Source organism: Protopterus annectens, chromosome 1.part2, assembly GCF_019279795.1.
Source record: "Protopterus annectens isolate FY-2018-M chromosome 1.part2, PAN1.0, whole genome shotgun sequence".
NCBI classification, from domain to species: Eukaryota; Metazoa; Chordata; order Ceratodontiformes; family Protopteridae; genus Protopterus; species Protopterus annectens.
In genome coordinates this window covers 684,589,189-684,613,817 of record NC_056727.1, presented here as the reverse complement: position 1 = coordinate 684,613,817, position 24,629 = coordinate 684,589,189, and the positions used below count along the sequence as shown (strand labels likewise).

General features: G+C 41.2%; 1 protein-coding gene across 2 annotated transcripts in view; it reads right to left on the bottom strand.

The window, feature by feature from the left end:
* The window catches only part of PLD5 (phospholipase D family member 5), a 3,174,406-nt gene that overhangs the window by 1,178,700 nt on the left and 1,971,077 nt on the right, over nucleotides 1-24,629 (bottom strand). The gene's annotated exons all lie outside the window — the stretch shown is intronic.

Here is a 24,629-nt window from a genome sequence, read left to right as displayed (position 1 = left end):
GGTCGGGCATCAATAACAACTCTTAAACCAGACTTTAAAACTGGGACTAATGTTAAATGCTCACAGTTACCAATGCTATATGGGCACCTTTACTGTTGTTAAAGGTCGCTGTGCAAAAGTAAATGTGGTTTGTTGGGTTATTTGCAAATGACTAAGTAAGGAAAGTATGATGCTGGTGTGCTGGTTGTTGGACGTGGTTCGCTCCACTCCAGACCTATTCTCCCAATAAAAGTAGAATGAAGCTTTAGAAAATTTAAAAGGAAGAGTAGCAATTCAGCAACCAACCTAGAGTTGGGATTCATGTCTTCTGCCGCAACTCATCCATAAGATCGGCATTAGAACCCTTGACTGTCATTTGGGGAAAGTTTTTAATTAAATAAAGGATTCCTTCAGTGCCTGTCTGTGGAATAAAGTTAACACATGTAAATCACCATAGAATGCAACCAAACTGCAATCCGATTGACTGCTAACACTTGCTTGAGCAAACACTTTGAAAGGCGATTTTCTCCTAAAAGTTTAATGTAACCAGCATGGAAAAACACACTAAATCATAACTATATCAGGTAAACTACAACTTCAGTTATGATTTTAGCATGTTTTACACTAAGCTCAGCTACAAACCTACATTACAGTTTAACTCGCCTGTTTAAGGCACTCAGGGGTAACAGCTTGCAATTCCTATCGTCTCATAGCACTCTTGGGTGTAAGCACAGCTGCGCTATGAGACGGTACTCAGGGTTAATGAGTTGATGCTTAATTTCTTCCTCAAAAGACCTATCCCTTTGCTGCTCTTTACTCTGTAAATCTTTTAGCTGGGAAAGCATTTCATTGTACCCCTATGAACTACATTTACGATCATTTACACCATTGTCGAAGAGGCATTTTGAATTTATTCACTTTGCCCCAAGCTGTTATGAAGTGCCTGTTTTCTCTGTTTATATCTGCTGAAAGTGCATAGAATAATGACTTAGTGTACTGTTTAGGTTTGTGGGAGTTCACCCAGGCTGGTATTTTGATGGTTTACTAAGGAGAGGTAAAAGTAGAAATACTTGCAAACAGATAGAGTAGTAGAGCATGTGCCTGGCATTCTGAAGGGTTGTTCACATGAAAAGACAATATGGTGATTGGTAGTTAGCTTAAAAGTTGTTTCTCTTTGCTCATATTTAAGCCTCGCATTTGCATGGTCATTGGTATAAATAGTCAGAGCTGCTCGTAGTTTGGCAACTTTGCTACTGATTACTAAGAATCTGCTTTGACCTGGAGCAATCTACTACTGAAAAAACAAAAATAATTTTTTTTTTGCACTTCTCTTATATGCTGTGACTGTGCTTCAGCAGCGTCTTAAACAATTTGCTGTTATTTTTGTACTTTATAGCATTTTATAAATATATATATATATATATATATATATATATATATATATATATATATGTATAGGGTCTATATTAGAATATCGAAAGATGTAAACACAGAATGTTTAAATGTCGAACTGTATTCAGCAAAAGCTGAAAATATCGAAGCAACAGAAAACTGATTTTTTTCCTAGGGAAAGAATTTGCTTGTCCGTTTCTGTTGCTTCGGTATTTTCAGCACTGTGATGGAAAGTTATGGGTTGGGTTCAGGTAAGTGTGCGATTGAGTGTGGGTTAGGTTAGTTAGGGTTAGAGTGCGGGTTAGGTATGTGTGCGATTGTGTGGACGGGAGGGTTAGGGCGGGCTAGGTGAATTAGGGTTAGGGCACGGGTTAGGTATGTGTGCGATTGTGTGGATGTGAGGGTTAGGGTGGGTTAGGTGAGTTAGGGTTAGGGCACAGGTCAGGTAAGTGTGCGATTGTGTGGACGTGAGGGTTAGGGCGAGGTAGGCGAGTTAGGGTTAGGGCGCGGGTGAGGTGAGTGTGTGATAGTGACGGACCTTAGGGTTAGGGTTTGGGTTAAGGTAAGTGGATAGTTAGTGGTGTGTGTATAGTTTAGTGTAGGGTTAGGTGTAAGATTTTAGGTGTATGTGTGTGGATTGCTGTTTGTTTGGTGTGCTTGTGTTGTGTGTATGTGTTTTGTAACAGCAAATTTTTTCCCTAGGAAAAAAAATCGCTGTTCTGTATGTTCGTTGTTTTCAGCTTTCGCTGAATACAGTTCAACATTTAAACATTTGGTGTTTACATCTTTTGATTTTCTAATATAGACCCATATATATATATATATATATATATATATATATATATATATATATATATATATATATATATATATATATATATATATATATATATATATATATGTATATATATATAGTTTTAGGGCTGTTTTAGGTAGTTTGTGTGGTCTTGTTACACTTGGGTTCCATACCAGCAATTCTACATTAAGAAGGTGTTTTTCTGCACCACTGTGGCAGAAGTGTGCTGATGTAACCTGTCTGAGTTAAGGGTTGCTGGTGGAAGGCTTATTGTGTGCTTTCTTGATTGGGAGTTAGATTAAAACTTGTTTCTTCTTGCTCATATTTAAGCCTTGCATTGGCACATTGCTGCTCTTTGCTCAGCATCAGTTAGCAGTGCCCTGTATAGATGCAAAAGCTTAGAAGCTCAGTTTTTCCCTAAACAGCTGTCAGCAAAACCCTTTCAAGCTTTTCTGCTGATCTAGGAGCAACTCAGTTGTGCCCTGAGCAGCACTGCCTTGTTGATCAACCTTAGCCTACACAATGTATAGGTCTCTTTTGCAGTCTCTGTGCTACCAGCACAGTCCTGTCAAATTAACACATTCACTTATGTAATAAAGCATATAGTAAGTGCCTGCTGTCACATAACAAAATCTTCTCTAGATAAACTCACGGTACTGCTGCTTAATGCTTGGAGTCTAAACAAGAAACTGCACTCCCTGGAAGCACTCTTCACTTTGGAAGATGATAACATCTGTGCAGTCACTGAGACATGGTTCAAAGGTGCAGAAATCACCCCTGCTGTGCAGGGCTACAATGTCTTCCATACTTTCAGTCCACAAACTGAATGTGAAAGAACCTAAGGAGGAGGTGTACCCATTTTCATTAAGGATAAGTACACCTTGAGACTGTATGACTCACTTGAGCTACTCCATGTCCAATGAACTATAGGCAAAGCTCACCACCACATCATAGTGAGCTACAGATCTTCCATCATGAAAGAGGAAAACATACAGCATATCTGGACTTATTGGAGTCACTTGCCATACAGCCCTAGTATAAACAGGCTACACAACAACAGAAAAAAACAAATGTCCAAGAACAAGAGGGAACTGTCTCAGCAAAGGAAGAAATTCCTCTCTAGCTTAAACAAACAAGTTAGAGATCTTGTCAAGTCCTCCAAAGCTAATGATGAACCAAAAATAGCCTCCCTGGCTAAGGATAGTCATAAGGCATTCTTTAACTGTGTCCAAAACATAAAAGGGAACACTTAGTTATGCACTGAAATGGCTGTGGATGCCACCACCCATACTCAGTTAGAGGTAATAGCCAACCTGCTAGCTGACAGATTTGCAACAAACTTCACCGCCCGTCCCCTCCAGTCATCCCCCAAAGTATACCTGTCCCCATTCGTCAGTCTATTATCTCAAGAGAGCAGGTCATCTTAGTGCTCTCCAGGGCCAAAAACACAGCATCAATCGGACCAGCAAATATCCCAGTTTGCCTTTTAAACAACTTAAAACATGACCTAACAGATCCACTTGGATCCCTTTTAATCACAGCCTGCAAACTGGCTATGTTCTGGAGGAATGTAAGACAGCAACAGTAATCTCTCTGCATAAAGGAGGAACATAAACTGACCCTGGAGATTATAGGCCTATAAGCTTGACTAGCCTCATCTGGAAGGTCATGGAAAGAATCATTATGGCCCTTATTAACAAGGAAATAGATAATCTCCAGACTCTGGATCCAAACCAGTTCGGATTTGTTAAAGGCAGATCATGCCTGTTAAACATGGTTGACTTCTTCAAGAAAGTCACGAACGCCCTAGATGAGGGAAAGACAGTGCATACCAACTACCTTGACCTTGCATAGATTTTGACACTACCCCCCCCCCACTCAGTTATTATAGAGAAACCTTTTCAACTTGGAATTAACCCCTACATTTCCAGATGGGTAGCCAACTTGCTCACCAAAAGGACACATACTGTCAAAGTTGGTTACTTCACCTCTAGCTAAAGGGTAGTCACCAGTGGTGTACCACAGGTTTTTGTGCTGGGCCCCTTACTCTTTGAAATGTATTCCTCAGAAGTCCAGGCAAACTTGGATGACCTGTGCCTGACCAAGTTTGCTGACGATTGCAAATTGGGAGCAATCAATGAGTCCCCCAATGGTGTTAATATACTGCAGACAGGGTTAACACAGACAAATGACTGGTGCCAAAGCTGCAGATTAAAGCTAAATGTAAAAAATGCATTATTATTCTCTTTGTGAAAGCTAATATCCCTGCTAATTACATTATAGACAGCACCCCAATGTAGATCCAGTGGTACGATATTTGAGTAGCAACCTGAACTTTGACCACCATGGTAGTAAGGAAATCCTTCTATGTGGCACATCATATAAGTAAAGGAATCACATCTAGATGTAAAAATTTATAATTCCATTATACTTGGCTCTCTTCAGACCAATAACTGAGAGCAATGCTCCCTTTTGCATGTACCTCACCAGGCACCTGCAACAATTGGAGAGACCACAGAGGTTTCTCACCAAAAAATTACAGAGTACACAAACCAAGTCATATGCAGAAAGACTGAAAGCCCTCTCAATGTATTCTTTCTCCTACAAGTTGCTAAGGGGTAACCTGTGCCTGGCTTACAGGGCAGTCTCTGACCCGGCCCTGATGAAAATGTTACACATTCATAAATCAAATTGCACAAGGGTCACTTGCTCCATAGATCTTAACATAGCCTATGACATGAACAAGTCATTTTGGAGAGATAGATACATCTCCCAGAGACTTCAATTTCTCTGAAACAAGCTTCCATTTCACATGAAATAGAGTCAGTCTCTGACCCTCTTAAAACACAACCAGATTCACTCCTGGGGTGGCAACCATGTCCCTCCTGGACAAAGGAAGTTGTTATTAACTACCATAGACTCTTACATCAGTGAACTTCATTCACCTAACCATTGAAAGTTGGATCAACTCAGATAAATATGGCTAGGCTTGTAAGGGTTCTAGAGCCATTAGCCTAGGAACCTTTTATGAACCTAGGGATGCTGCTGCCCTGTGTCATGCTGCATAGTACATAGGCTGAGGGGTGGATGGCAGCCAGACAGCACATGGCACAGTCATGAAAAGGAGGAAGCAGATGAACCACTACTAGATGCATGTGTCATTCCAAGGCAGAGAACATCCATACAGGGCAATTTCTCCACTGGTATATTTGTGCTCATTCTAGCATGTACCAGATATTAGTACAATGTATATTGCACTAGCAGTCCTTCAGTCTGCCCATTACCAATGTGCTGTCAATCAAATAATGTAAAAACATGACTGACTGTCGTGACTAAGGTGAAACAAAGTGCATCTGTTCACTGCATATACTGTATATGCATATCCTATATAAACTGTATATCAGACAGGGCATGCATTTCAACAAGTGTTTAATGTCCAGGTCATTATCTGCAGAGATTATATAGTCTACAAAGCTGCCTAGGATGGTATAGACAGTACATGATATACATAATTACTACAAGCAGACACCAGAAATGCATGTGCCTATCACTGCATTGGCCATAGATACTCAGTGGTGAGGAGTATGTGACCATGCATACCTAACAGCCACAGTCGTCAACTCCATATGTGGATACAAGCAGGAGACAGACAAGCAGCTTCCAGATTAGCATGGGCTGCTGATGCCCTGGATGCCATAATAGGCTGTATGTAATACACAGTAGATTCATATGGTGGTCATATGATGGTCACAGGGCCACATAAATCATAAAGAGGCCATTTTTGTTTCTTCATGTTTGATATACATATCTGATATCAACATCATGTGGGGTGTCATACCCAGAGGCCTGGAAAGTATTAAAAACTTGTAACAAACCATGAAAGCTGGTATGTAGTTATGCCCTATATAATTTTCTTACATAATGCAGCATGCCAAGAATTTGACCCACGCCAGACAAAACCTTGGCACTCTGATGCCATTTGTGGATTGTTTGGCACAGTAGCCTGTTGTACTGTGTTAATCAGGATGAAGTAAATACACGACAGATGAATTTCATACATTACTTTATTACCACATCATAAACAGATACAACCTATTTAGTCCACATTAGTAGCTATCCTGGCATAGGCCACAGTCTCCCTGCAGCTTATATGGTGTTTAGTAGGGAATATCTTGGCATGGACAATGGCCTGCTCTGAACTCTATACAGTGAACAGTAGAAGGTTCTATGGCATGGCCCGTCACTATATTTGGTATTCTACAGACTGCTAAGAGGTGACCTTTGTGTGGCATAGCAGGCATCCTCTGACCCAATACTGATGGATTTACTGCACATCACCAAGTCAAATTGCATCAAAAATATTCAGTCTATGGATCTAAACCTCTTCTGCAGCATCAACAAAATTGCTTTGAGGGACAGGTATATTTCACAGAGGATACGGCTCCTGTGGGACAGACTCCCCATCCACATAAAACAAAGTTCATCCCTGTCCATATTCAAGAGTAATTTAGATCTATGGCTGGGAAACAGGATATTAACCCCAGGACTGCCTCGTGTACTACTAATGGACAATAGCAGCTCCAAATTCTTTATCACATGCATGGTCCCCTCAAATTATCCGTTATTCTCTGCTAGTTATTCTCATTAAGAATAATATATAATTATCAACCATAGAACTGGTAAGCTCAATCGATAACCAAATGGGAAAGGTTATTTCAAGCACAGACTAGTTTTAAAAATGGCTCACAAGGGCAGCTGGTCTAGAACTTACCTATGAACCTGGCCATAGCTTGTCCTGTGTGGTGCACAATACCCTGACATGGCTAATAGCCTGCCCTGCAGCCTAAACTGTGTACAATAGCAGATTTCTTTTCATGGGCCATAGCCTGTCCTATAGTCTGCACAGTGCAAAGTTGTGTGTCCTGACATGGGATATGACCTGCCTGGCAGTTTACACATAACATAGTAGTGCATGGTTTACTATCATTTTATTGAAGTGGACTTAGTCGAATGATTGCATCATCGACTTACGTCTGCGAAAAGTCACATTGCTGAATTCTGATATAGCCAAAACATATTCTGAATTTGACCTAGGAACGAGCATTAACATGGATGAAGATCGGGTGAGATTTGTACTTTGGAAATATTGGAGTTTGACATTGTCAATGTTTGAGTCCCATACTTCACACAAAGTGGATTCCACTGAGTCCACTTCAATAAAATGACAGTAAACTGTAGTGCATACCCTGGTTTGACATAGTAGCAAATGCCCTGGCTTGACATAGTAGCGCATCCCTCATACTCTCTGTGTCCCTACCCCAGCTGCTGATAGTGCCAATAAATACACATCTGCCCAATCCCTCGCACTCATGCCAAGGTGTGTGTGTGTGTGTGTGTGTGTGTGTGTGTGTGTGTGTGTGTGTGTGTGTGTGCATGGGCGTGTGCATATGTGTGTGTGTCTGTGAAGTAGTTAGAACGTTGACTCTAGCTGTCATTATTATCACTTCAAATATCAAGTATAGATCCTATTTAACCTTCCTGCACAACAAATGTCAACTGTTTTAAGTAGGTACTGTCCAATATGGCCAACCCTGTCAACAAAACATAATAAATAACAATAAACACATAAACACTGCTATCAAAATGTGAATCTTTTGCCTACAAGTATTAGTTTGTTATTAGTTTGAAGTAATGCGGATACATAACTTTGAAAATTAAGATGTACCAGTAAATGACAAGCTTTAAAATTATGCAAAAAATATACGATTTATTGTGATGTAAGCAAATAATTTTTGGGTGGGTACTGCAAACCTCAGTGCCTCCTTTATGTGGGGGAATATTCCCCTCCATGCCCCTACACACTAAATGTGCTATCCCAGGGCTGCATCTCCTCAGAGATGAAGGGAATACTTGCTTTTATTTATTCCATTTACTCCAAAGTAGCATGTCCTATATGTACAGCTAGGGTGTGGCCAGTCATAACTGAAAACAACAGGGTATGTCCACCTGACAAAAACAGTGTAATAAGATTATAACAAGTAGATGGTGTCTCATCATACTGTGTGTCAGTGTGGAGCAGTACGTTACCAAGAATACAATTACTGAAGGCAATGTTTTCAACTTGCTTTACTTTAGTAAGTCAGAATTTCTGGTATTGTACATTTCAAATACATTTGAAATACATAACTCCAAAAATAACATTTTTGTAGAATACTGTTTCACGGATGGATTATGTCTTGTTTGCACTTCTGTTCATAGGTTTATGGGATGGGTGTATACTAGGGACTATACCTAGGATGGGAACCTTTGTGACCCATGGTAATACGACAATGCAGCACTACCATTATAGTGCACTGTGTAGCACTCACTTTCAATTAACTTTGTAAAAAATACTGGACACACACACACACACACACACACACACACACACACACACACACACACGTGTGCGCGCAAGCACACATACATGTACACATACACACACGTACACACACACACAAACACATATGCATGTAGTCACATGCACATGTACACACAAGTGTATGTACACACAGATACACACACACACACACACACACACACACACACACACACACACACACACACACACACACACACACACACACACACAGTGAATATACAATAATTGAAGTGCTCTTTCTGCAGAATTCATGATATGATTATTTCAGTACCAAAAGAGAAGAAATAAAAATCATACAAGTATTCACAGAGGTGTATGAGCTGTGAAATATGCTTACCTACAATTCTGTATGTATAATGATGGTTAAGTCCTCTGCATTGCAAAGCTAAGTACTAATAATGTATTATATATTGCTATATTGTACTTGCATTTGTATATGGTTTGTTTGACAAGTATGTTCGTACAGGAGTGATTGTGTTTTTATTTTATGTTTTCAGATAGCATGTATCATTATTATGCTGGTTTTATTGTTGTCTTTTAGCATGTTTTTATTGCGTGTTAATTGAATGGAGTGGTTTTAATTGGGAGAGTTCCCGCCCAGGCAGATATTTAAACTTATCAGTGTTAGTATTGAGTATGAGTCTGAAGAAGCCACATAGGTGAAAGCGCTTACTCGATTTATAATAAACTGTTCTGCTTGTACTTCAGTGGATCGTGGATGTTTTTATCACATCAGCTAAGTTGTTGCAGTTCATTATTGTACTACATCAGAGAATTTGTGGAGGTCTTTGGGAACGTTATTTTTCGTTTACAGCTCCTGCCGTGTTCATTTCCTCTTAACTGGTTTTATCCTTTTACTTTATTTTCAAGTGCTTTGGAGGAGTGTTCACTCTGCAATTTGAACGTATCCTTTTAAGTACAAATAATGTATGCATTCTTATATTTTGTACTGTTAATCTTTGGCAAAATGTCTTTATACCAGTACTGTTTTTTTTCTCCTGAAGTGCATTTTTACTTGTAATTTTCCTTCATATTGTGGCCAAGTTTGGGGCTGAAAATGGTCCCTTTCCCAGTTCACTTATCTGGCTAAGTAAGTATAAATAAAAACAAAACTAAAAACTCCAAATAGCATGTATTGCAGATAGAGCTGAAGTATTTTAAACGGGAAAAGAGGTAATAACATATAAATGACCACTTCAGTATAAAAGAAAGACATGGCAGTAGGAGTTACATAGCACTATTATACTGCTTGGTACAACGCATAATAATGCATATCAGATGGAGGGGTATAGTATTTTGAGTGGAGATGTGACATTTTTTTGAGCATTTTATTATAATTAACAAGCAAGAGACAACATTTTAAAATGACTACAAAAACAGTGTCTAACACTGTAGTGCTGAACATAAAGAGAAGATGGGACAGGCATTGTTAACACTCTAGCCTTATTTATATTACCCTTTTGTTCAATAGAATGTGATACTGACACTGTTTTGCACAACACGTGCACAAAATATATTAATGCACACTGTAAAAATAAATCTTTTTCTGAGTGGAGCTGTTTTGCACTTTATGGCAATGGGAAAGCAAGATACATCATTTTAAAATGAATGTGGTTCACAGTGAGAAGTTATAGCTTCTGATCAGTGCACCAAATTATATTTGTAAACATAAAACAGACTAAAATATTACTTTTGCTTACAAATGTGACATTGCACAGATAAATATTAATTTTAGTAGTTAACCAGTAAAATGCTTCCCTGCCAAGGTCATCTATTTTTCTTTCTAGATATGAACTCCTCAATGTTACACAACCATGTCCATAACATGGGAGAAACCATTGACTATGTCACAGGCAACTTGGGCTCAGTTAGCGTTAGCAGTCATGTCACTGGAGGCAATTGCAGAGTTAATACAGAAATGATGAGGCTTTTCTTAGGTGAGAGAAGCTGGATGTGCATGCCTGGGATGTTAGATTCCTTGATGCAGTTTGGAGAATACATGGAGGTGTTTGTGACAAAGGGGCAGGGCTTTTGGTGGTTGAATAACTTGTAAAAGTAGGAGAAGTCCATCACGCTGGCCAATTATATGTCACTCCTTAGATGTCTGGAGGTGTCTGTAGAGGAATGAAGAACCATAAAGTAAGAAATACAATGCACTTGCATGAATGACAACATCAGTCTCAGTATGCCTGCCTGTCACTCTCTGAGTACCCAATGGGATCTAGGACTCTCACTTCTGGGGGAATGAATGAGTCAGTATAGTGGCCATGGGGTATGCTCAGTGTTTAGAGGGAGAATAGAGCCCAAAAATCAAATTACCTATGCTATTATAATTTTGGGTATATTCATAAGTCTTATAGTCATGTTAGTTTAAACAAATATAGTTTATACCCATGTGTCAGTTAAAAATAAAAGGGTAAGTCAGAATTCAGAAAACACAAAACAAACCAGAACAGCTGAGCTATAAAAGCATCCAACACTCACATCCAAATGCAAAAGATGGCCCCTGAAGAAATGTTCCTGATCAATTAAAAAAGAATAGATGCAAGCATGCTACATTTTAATCAAATAAATCCCAATCAGGTTTTCTGACAGGAATAGCTTAGTCATTCATTGCATCATCTGTGTACTGGTATAAAAAGAGACGCAATATAATTGCAGTCAGAATAATTTTACTGGCTTTACTTGCAATGGAAGTGGTCTCATCAAGATGATCTCTCCTGTATTCATAACATGGGTTGTTGTCTAAGAAACTTAAAACTGAAGAGAGTTTGAACAACAATTTAAACAAAAGGGATTCCTTCTGAGCTCTGAATTAGTTTTTCTGAGTTGTAACTATCATGCTATATGTTGAAAACAAACAAAGAAAAAGCATTCTGGATAGCACATGGTATCCGGAACGCTTTTTTATTTTTTCATTGACATTTTTTTTAGCTTAGTCCAAACTTTATCTGTTTGAGCTCTCATTGATTTGGTCATATGTTGAAAATGCCTAACTGCTCTTTTTGAGACAAACACTTGTATGTCAACTGTGGTGTGTAGGTGATCCAAAATCTACATTGGTCTGTTACACAAAATAGTGGTATAAACTGCATCTGCAACAATTTAGAATGCTACCCCTTTAATGTCAACATTAAACTGCAACACATTGGCTATGTGTGACATCTGGATTTGCCAAATATATGATTTACTTCATTGACAATATTGTAAGATCTAGGAAGATATCAACATGGAAGAAAATGTGATTTGGATTTTGTATCGCAGCCTTTCATAGTAAAGACATTTATATTCAGTCATGTCCTGGGATCTGTACACTTAATGATAGTCACAGACAAAAACAGTGTAAAATATTCCTCTTGCTTACATTGGATTTAACATGCCACTATCATGCATTGCAGTACAGTGTTTGCCAAGAAAAAACATATTCCTATAAGTTTTCTTCCTGCAAACAGATAATGAGAATTTACATTTCCCAGCTTGTGCACAAAACTATATTTGAAAAGCATGCAAAATACAATGAAATGTTTTCGTTGTTTATATTGGTTATAAATGCTCACAGCAAACTACACTGTATGTTAATTTAAACCATCTTAGTGTATGTTTCATAGTAATGATGGTCATCCCACTCATCCCTCTCTGTTCTCCTTAATATGGTCATTCATTTCCCAGGGTGATACCCTATAACCCAGTCATCAGATGGACCAGAAGCAGGAGCTGCCCTTCATGTACAAGGGGAGCAGATTTGTAATGTAGGTTCTAGCACACTTAAGCCTCTGGGTGGAGCATACATTGCACTCATTTTGTATTATTTATGCATTGACATGTGATGGGCTCAAAGCCATGACTCTGAAAAGGCAACACCTCTATATGACACTTGCCTACACCAGTGATTCTACTGCAACACCATCCCTGTTTGAGAAGAGACAGGATCACTTCACTCTTCTCACCCATGTTAGTTCCAACAGGCATGAACCACTAATCAGACTCAGCCTGCCTGAGTCACAGTCGTGGCTTTGGCTCTATGTCAACAAAGATGGCTTTAACCAGAGTGTGGAAATTAATAAAAAACAATCATAGCTTTAAGTAAGAGTAAACTGAACATGTTCACTAAATAATGAGAGTCTCTGTGAGATATTTTATGCATTTTACATTCCTAAGATTGATTCTGTAAAGAATTGCAATTAAGGACCTTGGGCAGAACATGTGGCTTTGCTGAAGGATATGGATTGAGACTTGTTCATTAAAACATCACATTTTTGATGCTTCTCATGTATAAATATTTGCACAAGTTTCAGAAATGAGGGGTCTTACTTGTAAAGTATAAATAAATATGATGCTGTTGGAAACTCCTGGTGTTTTGGCTGAAGTGTGATTCTCAAACAATCTGGAAATATATCACTGATAGATAAGATTATTTCTTGGCATTTTAAACTTTCGGAGTTCTGCATTGTCTTAATTTTGCCTGACTGAATTATTTTTTGCCTGACTGAATTATTTTATATATTTTCTGGCATTGTTTTCTGTTTCTCATCTGTCCTGAAACTGTTCCCCCCAAACTAATCTTGTGGTTTTGTTATAGTTGGTGGCTTTGCAGTTACCTGCCCCTACTGTAAATTTGATCTGGGACACCCCTCCCAGTCTAGTGTTCACTCTACTTAATACAGAGAGAACATTTGAGAAGACCAACCCACTTAGGTTCTTAACCTTGAATTTTTCTTCTGCTCCTTCCTCTCTCCTTGCACTTTACTAAAATAAAAATTACCCTTTATTTTGTTTTTGCCTCTTCTTAAAAGTACTCAGTTGTATTTATTCTGCTCCATTTATTACTGCTTGGTAGTAGCCTGATTAAATTGTAACTGTTATTCTAAGCCTTTTGGTTTAAGCACTTGGGCTCCAGACCAGTTGTTTTACATTAAGAATGTTTGCGGTCTGCACTGTTGTGGCAGGACAGGTAGCTTACATCCTTCTAAGTTGGGGAATTGCTGATTGAAAGTTCAGTGTCTGTTATTCTAAAAGTGTATTAGTTCTGGTTAAAGCAATTGAGCTTCAGACCAGTTATTTTTCATTAAGAAGGTTTGTGGTCTGCACTCTTGTGGGAGGAGAGGCTAGATTCTGCCCTTCTGAGCTAGGAATTTCTGGTTAAAGGCTTATTGTGTCTGCTTATTTGAACTGTTTCTTTCTGAAATTGGTGCACCTTGCTGCTGTAGCATAGGACCAGATTCAGGCCTGCTGAATCTAACTCTGTTTCTATAACTTGAGCACTATTCCAGGCCATCTTTTTTTAGAGAAGCTTCCCCCTGCACCCTAGTAGCAGCAGTGTGCAGTTAGAACTTGTCTGATTGAAGACTGCTGGAACACGGCTTAGTTTTGAGCTTTTTTACTGGTTAATTGGGTAATTTGTTTAAACCAGTTTGCTCGTTTTTTCTGTTGTTATATAAAAAAAAATTGCACTTTATTCATCTGCTTTTACTGTATTTGTGTTTCTTCCTACTTTATTACTTTATTTTGCTTTTGCTGCTTGTTATTAAAAGTACTTAACTGCATTTATTCTGCTCCATTTATTTCTGCTTGGTAGTAGCCTGATTAAGTTGTAACTGTTATTCTAGGCCTTTGGTTGAAGCACTTGGGCTTCAGACCAGTTGTAGTGCATTAATAAGGTTTGTGCTCTGCACTGTTGTGGCAGGACAGGTAGCTTACATCCTTCAAAGTTGGGAGTTGCTGATTGAAGGCTTAGTGTATGTTATTCTAAAAGTGTATTAGTTCTGGTTTAAGCACTTGGGCTTCGGGCCAGTTATTTTACATTAAGAAGGTGTGGTCTGCACTCTTGTGGGAGGAGAGGGTAGATTCTGCCCTTCTGAGCTGGGAGTTTCTGGTTAAAGGCTTATTGTGCCTGATTATTTGAACTGTTTCTTTCTGAAATTGGTACATCTTGTTTGTTGTAGCATAGACTAAATTCAGATCTGCTGAAACTAGCTTTGTTTGTATAATTTGAGCACTAATCCAGACCATCTTTTTTGGAGAAGGTTCTCCTGCACCCTAGTGGCAGGAGTGTGCAGTTACAACTTGTCTACTAGAAGACTTGTGGAACAGGGCTCAGTTTTTAGCTTTCTATTGCTTAATTGGGTAATTTGCTTAAATCAATTTGCTCATTTACTACTGTTACATTAAAAAAAAAATACACTTTATGCATCGCCGCTTAGCTAGGGTTAAACTATTCCTGGCGCCATAAAGTCTGCTCATCAAATTTTCCCTTAGAACTAGCCAGTTATTTCGTTTTAGCACTAAAATCTGTTTCTTTGAGCTCAGCACTTGTTCAGAACTCGTTGTAAGCACAAAATAAGCAACAAATTACTGCAGCACTCAACTTTCTTCACTTGTCTAGAGGAAAACAATTTTTAGTACTTAATAAGTAAGCACCTATCACTGCGGTGGTGGTGCTGCAGTAGCATTGTCGCCTCACAGGTAGACGTTGCACGTTCAATTCTCAGTTAGAGCGTCTTCTGTGTGACGACATGCGTGAACGGGCATTCCTTCATTGAAGGTTGTGCGTTAGGCCCGGCAAGCCAGCACGTAAAACTCTACCGCCAATCATTAGCGAACCGGAGTTCCACTGTGGCGACCCCTAACCGGGAAAAGCCAAAAGACACAAAACAAATAAGTAAGCACTTATCCAGGAATGTCTAAGGGTCAGCTCCCGGTGCTTTCTCCTGTCTACCTGATGAATCTGGGCATCTTGGGGCAATGCAGCAATTGCTTCATGTACACAGACAACCCTCTCCTCCTACCACCCAACAGTACAACCTGTGAGAGATGCACTTATATAGTCAAACTGGAAGAAAAGCTCTCTTCACCCAAGACTGGACTAGACAGTCAAGAGGAGAAGGTAAGCACTTGCACCACACCACACTCATCACATAGTCCCTCAAAACCTACACCACTAAAGCACACACATAGAAACACAAAACACACACCTACATTCACAGAGGCTCTCAATAAAAATCTGCTCAAGCAGCAGAGACCTCTAAAGCAGAAACGCAAGCAACCTCCACTCCCCAACACAACCCAAATGACACATAGCCCACAAACTCAGTGTGCCACTCAACCACAGCCCATAAGGCATAACAACATACCCAACACTCTAGTCATAGGTGACTCTATAGTTAGGCACATTGATGTTCCACTCACCAGGCAAAACAAGGAGAAAGTTACTGTCAGCTGCCTGTCGGGTGCCAGGATCCACCACATAATGCACACACTTAGGTCACTCCACAACAAGTACAAATATGACTCTGTCATTGTCCATGTTAGTGTGAATGACCTGAGACTTAGCTTCCTGGACTACATGAAAAGAGACATGGAGGAGCTCTCTGATCTTGTAACCCAGGCAGGTATGACCCTAGCCCTGAGTAGCATTCTGCCATCACCCAGAATTATATCACAGTACAAGGACAAAATTACTGACTTCAACAATTGGCTAAGCTTCTGGTGTCTTTCTAAGGGTATCCAGTATCTGTCTGCCTGGGATGACATGATTGACAGACCATGATGCTTTGCCAGAGATGGCCTGCACCAGTCGCCCTTGGGATTCCATATACTGGCTAAGGCTCTTGCCACCCCTTTAGTGCATTTTTTAGGCAAGGTTCAGATGAAAAATTCACCACTGTAAGAGGTACAAGCAAACAAAATCTGAGGGTAATGCCACTCAATGCTAGAAGGCTAAACCTCAAAATGCATTCACTCGAGGCACTCCTTAAAATGGAGAACATCAACATCTGTGCAGTGACAGAGACCTGGTTCAAGGCTCCAGAGAGCACCCCTGCATTACCAGGCTATAATTCATACCACACCTTTCAGCCACTTTACCTGGACCGAAAGACTTAAGGTGTAGGCATCCCCATATTCATTAAGGATATCCGCACCTCCAGGCTAGTTGCTCAGCATAATGCATCTGAGATTATCCAAGTGAAACTAACTTTGGGCAAGACCACAATCCAAATTGTAAACTTGCTACAGATCCCCCACCCCCACCATGCCCCAGAATTCCAACTCCTTATTTCTTGATACACTGGAAAATATTAGGGTACAACCCAACACCCTAATAATGGGTGATTTCAACTACCCCACCATTAACTGGGAAAACTGCTCATGTACCAACTCTTTTGCTCAACATTTTCTGGAATTCATAAATTACAACACCTTGGATCAAATTATCCACACCCCCACCAGGGCCAGCATTATCCTAGACCTGGTCATTACCAACATGGGCGACCGGTGTTCCACACCAGAGGTCAATTCTTTGTTGGTCAGATCCGACCACAAGCTAGTCACTCTAGACATCCTCATCCTGCCTCCACCCCCCATTAGGGAAACCACCGTAAAAAATTTCTCCAAAGCCAATTTCATGCTTCTTAAGATAGAAGTGGCAAACTTCACAACACCCATGCAGATGGACAATAGAGGTACGATTGCTGAATCCCACACAAATGCACTTTATAAGCACTTACACGAGTGCATGGATCATGCTATCCCTAACAGAACCAAGATGCTATCCTCCAAAAAAAAGGAAACCAATCTGGCAGTCCCCTGCCATAAACAAACACCACAACAGAAGAAAGAAACTGTTGCAAAAGAGTAAAATCCCACGATTGGAGGAACTCCCTGGTCAGCCTCAGTAAGAAGCTGAGATCCCTCATAAAATCCTCCAAAGCTATTTACGAAAACAAAATTGCCACTGATTCTAAAGACAACCACAAAGCATTTTATAGCTATGTCAAGAATCTCAATGTCAAAACTCAGATCTGCCCCGAGTTACAGCACAATGGCACTAAATATACAGAACCAACTGATATTGCTAAAATCCTGGCAGATAGGTTCCATGCTAAATTTACCCCCCTCTCATCCCCTAAAGGGCCAATCTCTATACTGGAAGAATGCAAAGTTTCTGTAATCATGGCTGCACAGATAAAAAAACACACTCTCCAAAGCCAAGAACATAGCATCCATGGGACCTGACAACATCCCAGACTGCGTTCTACACAAACTATAGAATGAAATGGCATCCCACCTAAGCACCATGTTCAATCATAGCCTCACCTCAGGCTTTGTGCTCACTGAATGGTGCACAGTGATGGTTATCCCACTCCACAAAGGGGGAGCCACCATGGACCCCAGGAGCTACTGCCCCATTAGCCTAATGAGCCTGGTCTGCAAGGCCATGGAGTGTATCATCATGGAACTTATAAACATAGATATTGGTAATCTCCAAACTCTGGACCCCACCCAGTTCGGGTTTGTAAAAGGCAGATCATGTCTCCTAAACCTGAAAGACTTCTTTGAAGCAGTCACCAAAGCCGTAGATGAGGGTAAGGTGGTTCACATAGCCTATCTAGATCTCGCCAAGGCTTTTGACACCATCCCCCCCTCTGGAATTATAGACAAACTCACTAAACTAGGTATAAATCGCCATGTCACTAGATGGGCTGCCAACTGGCTCACTGACAGAACCCACATTGTGAAAGTAGCAGACTCCAAATCTGACTTCAGACCAGTGACAAATTGAGTACCCCAGGGTTCTGTCCTGGGTCCTCTCCTGTTTGGAATCTACTTTGCTGAAGTACAGGCTAACACAGAAGGTCTTTGGCTAATGAAGTTCACAGATGACTGCAAACTATGAGCCATAATCAAAACTCCTATCGATGTAGACATCCTATAAAAGGGCCTCACTGAGACAGATGCCTGGTATCAAAGCCATGGCCTCAAGCTCAATGTCAAAAAGTTCATTGTCATCTCCTTTGGCAAAAACTCTGTATCCATGAGCTACGACATAGGTGATAGTCTACTTAACACCAAATGTTTGATAAGAGACCTTGGGACACAGGTCGACAGTAGTCTCTCCTTTGATAATCACATTGCCACAGTAGTCAGGAAATCCTTCTACGTGGCACATCTCATCACAAAAGGTTTCTCATTCAGGAAAAAAGGGGTAATTGTTCCCCTCTACTCGTCATTCATTAGACCCATTATAAAGTACAATGCCCCTTTGGTATGTACCTCACAAGACATCTACAACAACTGGAAAGGCTGCAAAAATACCTCACAAATAGGATTACCGGCCTCAAACAGATGCCCTACGCAGACCATCTCAAAAATCTCTAGCTTTACTCCATCGCATATCGCCTACTCAGAGGCAATCTCTGCCTAACATACAAAGCTATGTGAAACCTAGAGATTTTGGACATGCTCCAATTAAAGAAATCCCAATCCCTCCAATCTACATGCTCTAGAGACCTAAACCTTGTCACCACAATAAACAGAACATGCTTGAGGGATAGATTCCTGTCCCAGAGACTTCCCATACTCTGGAACAAACTACCTATCTATATCAAACAAAGCTCCTCATTAGCACTCTTCAAGAAAAATCTTGATGATTGGATTGGAAATAGGAAATTCACCCCGGGGATCACCTTTGTGGCTTTGCTTGACAGGGGCACAGGAGAATAATTTTCTTGGGTGGTGAAAGCCAGGGTACCTTTTTGGCTAGGCTTATATAGGCCCTAGGGCCAATAGCCTAGTATCTACCTATGAACCTATGAACCTATGACTAACTAGTGCTAGTTGTTTCCTCCTAAAAGATGGTAGCACATTACTTTGTCTTGAGTTTGTTTTGGAGATGGATGCTGTTGGTATATGTTTGTAGTAACTATATCCTGATCAATAGGTAGACTGGATAAACTAAGCCTTTATGACTGATTAGAATATTAGGAGGAGGAGGAGAACCATATCTTTGGTAAAAGGACAATTTGACTCCAACATTTTTGTTTCATATGGATACATAATACATGTTGGTGCTTGGTTCTGAGGGTTCTTGTACATATAATACACTTCTTACCATCTGTTTGCTGAGATTTATTAGAGATCTTTGTCTCTGGGAATAATTAAGATGCAGTAAAGTGGCAAAGGTTGCAGGTATAAGGTGGATACATGCTAGGCTATAAATGCACCTGAGTATAACAGAGACACAGATAAACAAATCCCACTTGCCTTGCTGCTATATTCATAAATATACATAAAGGTCTAGCCTGTTCTCTCCAGATTCGTTTAATTATTAGAATATGGTATGCAGTGACAGAACAGTCATTGTTGGTGAAGAAGTGGTATCAGCACACCTTCTCTGTATCCCCCAAATCTGCCAACCTTCTCTGCATCCCCTAAACCTACCAGCAGGTGCACACAGACCCACACCATCCTCACTGCTATTACTGTGCACACCATTCCAGAAATTATCAAAAGAATGTAAATGGGCATTTGTTTCACTATCAGCTGAAATAATCACACTATTCAGTGTATTTTTGTAAGAACATACAACTGAGAAAGAATTAAATATATTGAGCTATACTTAAACCAGACCTTCTAGAAAACAATTCCATTACACTGCTTCAGTGTACAACCCCAGTTGTTACACAGATAATTGCTCATTACAACAAGGTGCATTGTGCAACAATATATACTTAATAAAACAAGAAAAAATTAAATGTCAGCAGAGGCTTGAATGGATATCATTACATTATAGTGTCAGCTGTACTAGTGAAGTAAAGTACAGTTGTGTACACTTACCATATATGTAGATGTTCGTGTGTATTCACTGTTGCAGTCATCACATTTGGTTATCCCTGCCAAGGTAGCCATCGGCCAGCCCGAATACCAGAGACTTAGTATTCCTGCGTCGGTTGCTGTTGCTTGAGGACTGATGTCAGGTCAGTAAAGTAAGGCAGCCAATGCCATTACATCAGTTTTTCTTGCCCTAACCTGTCAGGAGTCCCCAAAGTAAGAACCAGGTTCTAGTGGAAGAACCCCACCAGTGGAAAATAAATACCAATACGCCCCTTGTAAGAAAAGGAGAACAACAAGGAAGAATGGTAATAAAAGGAGAAAGAGACTAAAGGGGGATGGAGGGAGGGAAACCAGGACTGCAACAGTGAATACACTTGAACATCTACATTTATGGTAAGTGTACACAACTGTACTATGTTCTTCATGTTTCACTGTTGCAGTCATCACATTTGGGTAAATTCCCAAAGCTGAGGAAATGGGTGGAGGCAGTCAAGGAAACTAGGGGCTGGCTAGGATGCCCTGCAAGACTGCAGAGGCAAACCCTGCCCTGGATTTGGAGAAGAGAGGCATGTGGTAATGCTTGATAAAAGTGTGAAAAGATGTAGGTGGCAGCCTCCAGGATGTCCCTGGTGGGGACTCCTCTGAGGAAAGCTGAAAAGGTGGAGGCTGCTTCAGTGGAGTGTGTCCTGACCATCTTGGGGGGAGGCTTTCCATGCTGTTTGTAGCAGAATGGATGCAGTGTGCTATTCATTTGGAAATGGTTTGCTTGAAGATGGCTTTGCCTTCTGCTCCTGTAGCAAAGCTAACCAGCAATTGATCAGACTTTCTGAAGGATTTAGTCCTGTCCAGATGGAATCTGAGCTGTCTGTGCACATCTAGAGAGTGAAGAATCATTTCCCCCTTGTTCTGGGGATTAGGAAAGAAGGTGGGTAAATGAATGGATTTGTTGAGAGCCACATTGAACACCACCTTGGTCATGAAGGATAGGTTAGTTCTGAGGGATTCCCTGTCTGCATGGAAGATGATGAAGGGTTCCACAGCCATGAGTGCTTGCAGCTCAGAGACTCTTCTGGCTGAAGTGATGGCCAGAAGGAATGTGGTCTTCCAGGAGAGAAATTTTAGCTCTGCAGAAGAAGCTGGTTTGAAGGGGGCAGGGTGAGCTTTTCCAAGACAAAGTTAAGGTTCCAAGCTGGTGTTGGTGCCCTTCTGGGGGGCCTCAAGTTGCTAACTCCTCTGAGGAACTGTTTGATCAAAGGGTGTGAGAAAAGGTGCTGCTCAGTGAAAAAATTAGCAGAAATAGCAGAGGCATGAATTTTTATAGAGGAGAAAGAGAGACCACTTTATAGTAGGTCAGCTAAGTAATCCAGGATGAGAAGGATGGAGGGCAGTGTCGTGTTGGCTTGCGTAGCCTGGATCCAGGTGCAGAACCTTTTCCATTTATCTGCATAAGGCTTTCTGGTGCTAGGATATCTGGCCTCATGGATAACATCCAGAACCTGTTTACTGAGGATGGAAGATTGGTTTGGGGTTAGGGAATAAGCCAGGCTGCCAAACTGAGTGTCTGCAATCGGGGATGCATGAATTCCCCTTCCCTCTGGGTCAGGAGGTTTGGAATCTGAGGAAGATGCCATGGAGGGAGCGAGGACAGGCTGCTCAGCAAGGGGTACGAGTGTTATCAGGGGCAGTCTGGAGCTCTAAGAATGGTCCTTGGTTTTTCCTCCCTTATTTTGAGCAGTACCCTGGGGATGAGAACTAGGGGAGGAAAGGCATAGACCGATAGACTGACCCAGGGGAAGGACAGGGCATCCACTTTCCAAGCCATGCATTGATGCTCCCTGGTGCCGAATTTGCTGAGCTGATGGTTGGTGTGGGAGGCAAAGAGGACGACCTTCGGGGTTTCCCATTTCTGAGTTATGAGGGTGATGGTGCTTCTGTTGAGTTGCCACTCATGTAGGTCCAGAAGGTTTCTACTTAACTGGTCTGCCAGAGCCTGGTAGGAATTGTGCTAACAGGTTTAGTTGCATGAGAGAGAGGCTGTTTGCTAAAGTTTCATGGCCAGCCTGCATTGAGAGTAGGAGTGAGTCTCTCCCTGCTTGTTGATGTAACACATCACAGTGGTGTTGTCTGTTTTGATCAGGAGAACCCCTGGAGAGAGAAAGGGTTTGAAAGCTATCAAGGTGTTCTGCACAGCCATCATCTCTTTTTAATTGATGTGAGCTCCATTGGACCTGTATGCACCTGCTGTCCACGTGTGCACCCCAAGCGTAGTCTGATGCATCTGTGGTGACGATCTGTGTGGCGGGGGTCTGGAAAAGGGCAGTCTCTTGTTGTGGGAGCATGCTGTTGCCCACCAAAGAAATTCCTTTCTGAGGCAAGGAATTATAGGTAGAAGAATTTCCAGGTCTTGAGAGTGTTGACACCAAAGTCTCTTTAGGTACCATTGAAGTTTCCTCACATGCAGTCTGGCATATGGAATGAGTAGTATGCAAGATGCCATGAACCCCAGAGCTTGCAGGATCTTCCTTGCAGACAGCTGGGGCCTGGTGGCTAGTTGAGAGAAGTAGGATGTCAGGAAAATTTGTTTCTCTGGTGTAAGGTATGCCATCTGGGATGCTGTGTCCAGACTTGCTCCCAGGAAGATTATCCTTTGGGTGGGCACCTGTTTAGATTTCTTTTTGTTGATTGTGTACCCCAAGGAGGTTAGTAGGGTCTTTACAAAGGTCAGGTGCTTGAGCAGCTTTTCCTGGCTGTCTGGCTGAATAAGGCAGTCATCTAAGTATGGGTAAATTTGAATATTTCTTTGTCTGCAAAAGGCAATGGTCGGAGCCAGACATTTTGTGAAAACTCTGGGATCAGTAGATAAGCCAAAGGGAAGCACAGAGAACCGAAAGTGTTGAGATCCTGCCCTGATGCGGAGATACTTCCTGCATGATTCCCTGACAGGAATGTGGAAGTAGGCCTCTTTTAGATCTAGGGTGGCTAGCCAAGCGTCCTTGGACAGCATGGGTAGCAGCTGCTGGAGGGTGTGCATTTTGAATTTTGGGATCACCAGGAAGGTGTTTAGAATGGATAGATTGAGGATGGGGCACCAGGTGTCCTCTTTTCTTGGCACCAGAAAAAGTCTGGAGTAGAAGCCTTGGCCTATCTGTTTTGCAAGAATGTGTTCTACTGTTCTCATAGAGAGCAGGGAAAGGATTTGCTTTTGAGCCTTTGCCCACTGAGTTGGTGGTAGATCTGGGAACCCTTTTGGTGTTGGAAGGGTATTGTAGAAAAATTTGTATCTCTGAGACACAATGTTCAGAACCCATTGGTCCTTGGTAATGGTGGCCCAGGTGCTTGAGTGAAAGGAGAGTTTTCCTCCTAGGGGTAAGTGAAGGTTGGTGGGAGTGAGTCATTGTGAGTTTTTACCATAAGGGGGTGGCTTAGAACTCCCTGGTTTTGAAGTGGAGGTATTCCACTGTTTAGATCTCTGCATTCCCTGGGGCTGCTGTCTGGGGGGGGGGGTCTTTTTCCATGGAGCCTAGGCTGGGCTGGTTTATTCGGAGTAGAAAAGGACCAGTGCTTGGAGGGACAATGACTGCTAAACCTAGGGGGCTGGACCTGTAAGAAATCCTTAACTGTTTGCATAAATTTTGCTTTTTCTTCCATCTTTTTTAAAGACCTCGTCTGCCTTAATGCCAAACAAGTTATCTTTGTGCAAGGGGGGCATCCAACAATTTAGATTTGACATGGTCTGGCAGGGGTTGTTCCTTAAGCCATGCATTTCTTGTAATGGCAGATCCAGTGACTGTTGCCCTGCAAGAAGCTTATAGGGTATCAAAACCATAGTGCAAAGTGTGTTTAGTTACTTGACTTGCAGAATGCATTAAGTCTTGTAAATCTTTAGATTCTGCCCAAGCAGGAAAGGAAGACATTTTTTTGTTTAAGGAGTTCCAAGGTATGTTGCTGAAATTTCAGCATATGGAGCTGACAGTTTTAGTGCCATGATAGTAGCTGAGTTGTATACTTTTTTACCCCATCTGTTCAATGCTCGGGAATCCCTGTCTGAGGGGGTGGGATTCTTAGCAGTGGTTGCTTTAATCCCTTTTGGCTTGAGAAATGACCTCAGGGTCAGCTGTTGGATTTTTAAAACATATATTTGTGTGAGTCAGGGAATCTATAGTACCTGCCAGGTTTTCTAGGAGCAGGAGGTAGGGCATCATGAGTCAATCTGGATTCAAGGAAAACATAATCCACAACACCCAGGACTGGGAGGATGGCCAAGAATCTGTGTTGCGGAAGATCTAGGAATTCCTTGAGTCTCTTTTTAGACTGAGGGTAGTCCTGACTCTCCCATTGGAAATGCTCCCTTAAAGGACGTAGGGTTTCCCCAAAGGAAAAATACTCTGGGGGAGAGGCTGAAGGAATTGAGTTCTCTGCATCAGAATCCTC